This window comes from Cupressus sempervirens, chromosome 8, assembly GCF_028749045.1.
Source record: "Cupressus sempervirens isolate cs-2001-9-10 chromosome 8, ASM2874904v1, whole genome shotgun sequence".
NCBI lineage: Eukaryota > Viridiplantae > Streptophyta > Pinopsida > Cupressales > Cupressaceae > Cupressus > Cupressus sempervirens.
Window position 1 is genome coordinate 736,287,643 of NC_143125.1, and position 8,378 is coordinate 736,296,020.

The following is an 8,378-nucleotide window of genomic DNA, read 5'->3' on the forward strand; positions in this document are numbered from 1 at the left end:
AATTGACATATCTAATAATATATTTCTTCCATAGTACTTTTTCATTCCATGTTTAATGTAATATGAGTAGGAAAGTTAACAATATAGTTAAAAAATCAAAATATTAGAATGAGGATAAGTATATTTAGGATGACCATTTACCCTTATTTCCTTCAAAAGAGATCTTCTTCGCTGACACTTTAGAAACTTTATAGTTCTATGTAGACACTTAATAAACTAAATCAATGTTTAGTCAACAAAGATGGATTCTTACCCTACCTTGTTGAGTCTTCCACATGCTAAGGAGTACATTTTCAATTCAAATGCATTAGTCCTCATCTTGACACCATTGATCTCTCAAATGATGTGCATTTGGCTAAGATTGAAGGGTTGCTAGATAATTAAGAGTAAAAAAGAGCCACTACTAATATTTTAGTCCTCTACAAATTATGAACTCAGTCGTAGAAAAAAATATTGCATAAATATGGAAGGATGAATATATATATATATATATATATATATATATTGCATATATATGGAAAGATGACATACTCTAAAAGACTTCCAACAAATTTGATCTTACAATGAACTACAATCACACTCAAGGTTTGTCAAAAATGAATTATGAAAATTGGCTATAAAATTGCAGTTGGTGTGAGCAATATTAGATTTTAATAATGGTCTTAGCACCCTCACCATCTATGATAAGAATAAATTGGATAAGAAAAAATAAATTAAATAAAATCTTCATCATTTAACTTAAAAAAACTTACCATACATGAGTTTATAGAAAATAATTGAACTCTAAAAACTTAATTTCATTAAGATAATATTATAAATTTTAAAATAATAATTTAAATGATCATATTATTAAACATGGAAGTGTAATACACCCGAACACTTAATACAAAACTGAAAAGTGTGATGGGTAGATTATGAGATAAGTTCATTGGTAAAGGTACGTTTAGGTTAGATTTGGTTTGAAATCTGAGAATGATAATATCACACAGTGCAAAAGGGCGTGCGCTTTTATCCGTTAGACTAACAAGATAGTAGATTTATATTAACGAAATCTTAAATTGTTTGAAGTTAGAATGGTCTTCTTTTAAGATTTAATGAAAGTATAGTTGTCAGAACAGAAAACAATGGAATGATATTATCTGAAATTGGAAGTCATTCTCTTATCCAATGCCCGTTTATAAACTCAAAATTACTGAATAGCATTTCGAATAATTGGAAACAACATTGCCGACCACTGCCGGAGATCCAGAGAACGGCTTTGCATCTTATTCTAGCATTTAACTCAACAGAGATAAAACAAAATAGCTAGGGGCCTGAAGAATGTCCAGGCTTTTTGTGGGACTTGTTAAGTAATTATTACCAAGGCCTTAAGTGAAAGGTGGAGGAAGTAGACGTAGGCCAATTTGCTTCTGGAGCAGCCGCAGGCGCTGGTAAAGGTGAGAATTCAGCGTCAGTAATTGTAATCTTCAACTTCATACCGTTTTCGCAGTGCTGACCAAATCCACAGATGAACCAGAAATTCCCAGTCGACAAGATTTGGAGAACCTCATGCCCGCTGTCCAACACAGGGAAGATCGGTTCGTTCAAACAGTTAGCGAATGACGAACCATTCACCACCAGTACGTTGTGAACACCCTTCGCATACGTGAACTCTGTAATACACGATGACGTGATTTACACAATCATGCAGATATCTAATATTAGTTTTCAAGAAAGGATCAATGTGGCCTTTATAAGAATGAAAATAGATGATGTTAAATTACCAAAGCTGTCCCCAACGTGGAATTGTTTGCCTTGAGCCCACGCCTCGTAGTCCACACCAAGTGTCCATCCCTTCTCGTCGCCAACCGTGTAAAGGTTGCCAGCATCACAGATCATCACTATTGATGATAGGGAGACCAACACTCCTATGAGCGAAACCAGCATTTTATTTGCCATTGACCTCTTTCTTCCTGAAAACCACTCCTTCAAAAATGTTCAGAATGTGTTTTCATAGGGTTTCCATCATCTTTATTTATAACGCCTCTCTCTCTCTCTCTCCCTCTCTCTCTCCCTCTCTCTCTCTGAATGATGACAATAAAACTGGCGCCAGGCAGAGCGGCGGACGGAAGATATTATGAAGAATGTTGGCTTCAGCGTAGGATCAATGAAGGTAACGCCAAAAGGTTCAATGCGTTCCATAGGTCCTGCCGACAGAGGAAGCCGAACGACGGATTTAACAAAACAGCCGAAAATATTCCACAGGTCCTGCCGGCTAAACATTGCATTAGCAATTTATATGACTTGCATTCTTTTTATTTTTCCTAACAAATAATGGTTTCCATTTTTCAGTAATTTTTTTGGTCTTTTTTTTTGTTTTTTGTTTTTTTTTTGTTTTTTTGAAGAATAGAAACGTGTTATTAAATAATACTAATTATTATTATTGTTATTATTTTTGTTTTTATTATTATTATATTGTTAATAGAAGTATAAATGTTTGCATTTGTTATATTTGTTTGTATTCATTAAGTTTCTGATAGTTTGTTGAAGTAATATTCTAATGTTATAGGAATTTTTTTGAAATATCTATAAACTGTTTATTTGATACATTTTAAATTGCTTATATGATTGATGATTGATTGATAGATCTAGTGACGTGTTTGTCTACACTCAATTTTCACTTTAGGTCAAGGAATTTGTTTTTATTTTGAAGGTGTAGTTATGAGTAAATCACAAGAGAAAATAAATTGTTTTAGCTTTCCCTTGAATGCTTCTATAGACTATGAAAGTGCTTGCCTCAAGGACAAACTCCCCAAATACATAATGTGATAGCAATAAGCTTTAATGTAGAAGAATAGTAGGTATAAAGGGTTTGTGTAATGGTTCCTCATTACAACAATGTTTCAAAGCCAATAGAATGGTGGACAAGATTAAGAATAAGAGTTTTATGATATAGGGCATCAATAGAGGGGTCAAACGAGGTAAGGCTCCATATCCAAACACACAAAAAGGCTTTTGCAATTTCTTTATGCTATTCATACATTGTTGGAGGATTTATTTTACTGTTTTCCAAGAATGATTCAAAACTAGAAGAGTTATGTCGAGTTTGGCATCAATCCTTTTCACAATTGTAGATGTGTGTTGACATTGTTTTTGAAGTATATTTTACAATTGTTTACATATCTTCGCCATATTTTTGGAGAAATAGATATGTAACTAGGATTAGTCAAGAAACCATTAGATGTTCAACATTGGCATTCATTGTTAAAAAATTGAAGATAATGGTCAGTATTGATAAACTAGTTGTAATTGAAAGGTATGTGCATATCAAATGACAATAATTACCATCATGGTCTATCAAAGTGCAAGGCATTAAAAAAAATGATGTAAGTTGATATACAAGCCAATAGCATACAAAGGAAGGTACTATGATAATATTGAAGACATTTAGATAGATGTAGTGATACAAGGTTCCAAAGAAGATTCAAATAAATAGTAGAACTAGTATTATGGATACTAGAGATAATGCTTCTATTCAAATCTTTTGAGGTTGAGGTTATGATTTGATAGTAATGACCCGACATGCTTCACTCTCTTTAAACATGCATCCTAGGTCATCATATTTAACACCATTTTTACTATTATCAACAATAATAACATGGCATGTTCTAATGCTTAGTTTAATAGTATAGATTTTTTTTTTTAAATTACATTTCTAGTGAAACAAGAATAATAAAGTACTATCATGAATTTTATCCCTCTAGAATTTTACACTAATTTTGGACTCATTTTCATGGTCTTGCCTCATTCCCATTACTCACATTTGATTATGCTCATCCTACTGCCATTTATAGTATCATACTCTAATCCTTAACTTATTAAAACTAACCAAAACTCAAAATAAACGCAATGTGGGATTAGCACCATAGACATTCCTAAATCCTTAACTTATTTCCTTTTGGAGATATATTTATATGTGAGAGTTTTAAGGGCTGAGATTGGGACTTATTTTTGTGGAAATTATTCTTCCTCAACCATGGAGTTTTGTGAAATTGGAGTGTGTTTGAATGATGCATCTCAAGTTGGATTTATTTTCTCTTTGCCCCTTCTTGCATTGAATCTATTTAGGACTAGAGCTATGGATTGAAGTTTTTAATAAAATTATTTTTATGATAATATATAGATCTATTTATATGTTTTCTTGATGTACCACAATTGTTTATTTAATTCCTAGAGTTCTTAAGATGTTTTGAGATTCTATTTGTGAAAATTTCTATGTATTTTCTTATGGTATTTTGTCACAAGTTTTTGGAGATATATTATTTTCTATGAGAGGGTTGTTGGTAACTCGACTCATGGAATATGGTATTGTGATATATTTCATGTGTTCTTATCCATGCTTTCTTGTGCATGGTACCATTTTTTATTATATGATTTGGAATTATAGATGTTTGACTTGGGTTTTTTTATCTAGTTTGTCCTCCTACTTAAACATCAAAGGCATGAAAAATTGTTTTGTGATGTATATGAATTATGTTTATCATCCAAATTCTTGTAAAGACATATACTCATATAGTCTTTGTGCCTTATTAGTATCTATGTGTTTATGTATTGTAATGCTTATATGATGAGTTGGGGTCTTGGTTAAACTAGGGCTATGGCACCCTAGGAATGTTGTTCCCCAAACTAATTTTATGATTTTGGTTTGGTAGTTCTCAAAGCGGCGACAATCACCACTAAGTATTCTTGTGTCTCAAATAAGATATCTACTAAATTTCTATATTTGTCAAACAATCTGATCTCATGAGAGAAAACCCTAGCCAGCTACTTTGTGTGAAGCCTCTATAATGAAAAGTTACTCCATGTTCTGACAGGCTATTCCATATTCGGCCAAAAATAACTTCTCCCACTAATTTATTTGAAATGATGGATAATTATTTTTGATAGTTCTTGGTGCAGGAGCACCTAGGTAGGCTAAGTGTGAAACCTAGGTATTTCTTTATTTTTGGCTTGTAGTGATGCTAGCCACATCACTATTCTAATAATAGGTCCTATGTGGTCCTTAGGTGTGTTTAGGAGACTTGGCAAGACCCAAAGTGACCAAGTTGCTAGAAGTTGCCGACTATTGTCAACTAGGTGACTTAGGTCCGGAAAAGGCTAAAATGGTATAGAAAGGTTCCAATGGCTTTGAATTGTTTATTTGAAGTCATTTTATGCATATTATATGTCTACTTTGTTTTTGTGCCAAATTTGGAGGTCTAACTCCATGTAGAACAAAAGTTGTTGAAATGTTGGCATGTTGTCATGACAACATTTTCTTGCAAAAAGCAACTTTTTGGCATTTGTGTGTTTAGAACATCCTAACTATTTAGAACAGTTATGGAACTGATGGAGGAGCCTTTAAAAACATGAGGACAGCCATTTTCAGGGGGTTGGACAAGTTGGTTTTGCATTTTGTACAAATTGAGCAAGTATTTTGTTGCCGGTTTTATGCATTTGAAGGCATTTTTAATAGAGGAGGATTGAATGGCCTGATTTTTGTGTTGGAAAAGTTCTGAAATATTGTTTTTAATCTTTTTTTAGTGTTTTTTTGATCATTTTAATTCGTTTGCATTAGTGTAGAAAAATCTTTTTGTTCTTGGCAAGTTGCTGATCTGAACAGGGTTGCACTTGAAAATGGGATCTTAGGGCCACTTCCCACCATTGGAAACCTCTGGTATTTTGGGATTTGGAACTAGGATTCATGTACATTATGTATCAAGAAGGAGGGCCCTTGAAAGCATCAGCAAGCATTTTTAAGGTGATGCCCTAGGCAAGCCAAATGCAACTTGGCTAGGAATCACAGTTGGAAAATGAGTTATGGAGAGGATTGAGTGTATAAATACCCTAATCCGGCTGCACAGCGAGTAATGAGAAGGTCTAACCTTGCTCCAGTCCAAAGGAGAGGTCTTGGAAAGGTGTCTAAGGTGGTTTTCCATCACAACAGCGATAAAGCACTTGAAATCCTCATTTTTGGCCTAAAACTGTACTTTCATTGTACGAAAAGTTTGGAGGCTAGAAAATTACAGAATCTTGAAGTACTCTAAAAAGGGTATCCAAAAATATAATTTTTTTGTAGGGTTGTTAAGAAGTTTTTCAAGAAATCTTGTTTCCAGCTATTTAGGAGGGCTAATTCCTAGTAGCCTTTTTGGAGCAATTTGGTGTATCTTCCCTAGTAGATTGAATGCGCCTATGAAATCAGCATTGTTTAGGGTCATGGATGTTAGAAGGAGTCTAAAAACACCCTAGATGAAGAACTGGTACCGTTGGAGCTATAGATGGACTTGAGGGTTAATAGCGGACTGGAGCTGGCTAGTAAGAAATTTGATGTTACTTTGTTGGTGTACCCCCAACTGAAGGATTAGGATCTCTTGAGCAAGGTCCTAGTAATTATAGGGTGTGAAGAAGCCCTAGTGGGTCTAGTGAATGACCTAAGGTAGCCCTGAGAGAGAGCTTGGGGTTTGGAAGCAAGGTTGGGGTGTTACATCAGAGTGGTATCAGAGCCAGTTAAAGATTTGGGAAAGGTAGTTAATGTTGGAAGCCGCTGAAGAATCAGTAGGAGAATCCATGATGGTGACAAATGTGGAGTTAGCTAAAGAAGTTGATGAGCAAAGGCAAAGAAATCAACTTCTTGAAGAAGCACTAGAAGAGGTGAAGCAAAAACTAGATGCAGTTGTAGAGGCAGCCAAGAAAAGAGATGAAGAAGAAGATGGGAATGGTAAAAAGGTAGTAGAGGAAGATATTGTACTTGAACCTGATCCTATCTTGCAAGAAGAGCCCTTCTTGAAGGCAATCAAAGCCTTAGGAGGTAAAGCTTTGGAAGGAGTGCCACTTTTCAGTGATAAGATGGATATTGATGCAATTATGGATTGGTTAGAGGGTATGGAGAACCACTTTGAGTGTGAGGGTATCTCAGAGGCTCAGAAGGTTAAGGTTGCTAAGTCAAGGCTTAGAGGCTCAGCCTTAACATGGTGGAAGTATGTACAAGATGAAAGAGTCAGCATGGGCAAGAATCCAATTGCAAATTGGAGTGCTATGGCAAATAAAATCAAGGAGAACTTCCTACCTGAAGACTTTGAGATCCAACTCCATAAAAAGAGGCAAGGACTGAAGCAAAAAGATCTTGATGTGACCTCCTACACTGAAGAATTTCAGAGGTTGTGTTTGAGATCCAAGAAGCAAGAAGAGGAGTCACTCAAGGTGGCAAGGTATCTTGGTGGCTTGAAGTGGAACATTCAAGAGGAGCTTAGCTTATGGGCCCCTACCACTATCCAAAGATGTCATCAGCTAGCTTTGAAGGTATAAGAAAAGAACAAGAGGAAAGGAGATTCTAACTTCAAAGATAGAGGCAAAGGCAGATATCAGAAAAATCAAAGAGGAGGCTACCAAGGCAAAGGTAGTGATCAAAAGAGCCAAAGTGAAAGCAAACCCATGGAGCAAACTATTGACCACTCTTCAAGAGGTGGTTATAATAGAGGGAGAGGCAATCAAGGAGGATCAAGTAGGGGTAGAGGAGGTAGGAGCAGCTCTTACTTTGCAACAATGAAGTGTTACAATTGTGGTCAACTAGGCCATCCTGCCTATAGGTGCCCGGACAAACCCTCTTCCTCAAGCCAAGATAAAAGGCTAGCATATGCACAAGAAGATAATAGAAGTTGCAAGGATGTTGATATAGACCATATTGAGTCTGAAAAAGGTGAGAACCTCATGTTTAGGAGGGTGCTGATCAAGCAACCAGCTTCTAATGAGTCTAGACATAGAAGGGCATTGTTTAGGATCAAGTGCAAGATCCTAGGAAAAGTATGCAAGGTGGTGGTTGATTCTGGATCAACTGATAATGTAATATCAGAGGGGGCTGTTACAAAGCTCAAACTGAAGAAGATACCTCATGACAACCCTTACAAAGTCACATGGCTTAACAAAGGGCAAAGCATCCTAGTGAATGAACAAGCATGGGTGGACTTCTCAATTGCAGGATATAAAGACCGCTTATTATGTGATATTTTGCCAATTGATGCTTGTCATCTTTTGCTAGGGAGACCTTGGCAATTTGATAGGGAAGTGGTCTATGATGGCAAGAAAAATACCATAACATTTAAGAAAGGAAGCAAGACCTTCAAAATTCAGTCATTGTTAGAAGGGGATGAACCACAGTCCAAGGTGCCTAATGTGCTGCTATGTGGAGAGAAAGAGTTTATTAGAGACCTCAAGCATGAGGAGAGCCAAGGATTTGCAGTCATACTAAAGGCTGCAAGTGAAGAAAAGCCAGTCCAAGAACCTTTACCAGCAGAGGTACAAGAGTTGCTTGTAAAGTATAAGGAGATTGTTAGTGATGGTACACCAGCTACCCTACCACCAAG

At 35.7% G+C, this 8,378-nt stretch overlaps 1 pseudogene; it reads right to left on the reverse strand.

Moving 5' to 3' along the window:
* Positions 1–1,356: 1,356 nt before the first annotated feature.
* Positions 1,357–1,938, reverse strand: LOC149544532 (blue copper protein pseudogene; annotated as a pseudogene).
* Between the last annotated feature and the right edge of the window lie 6,440 nt (positions 1,939–8,378).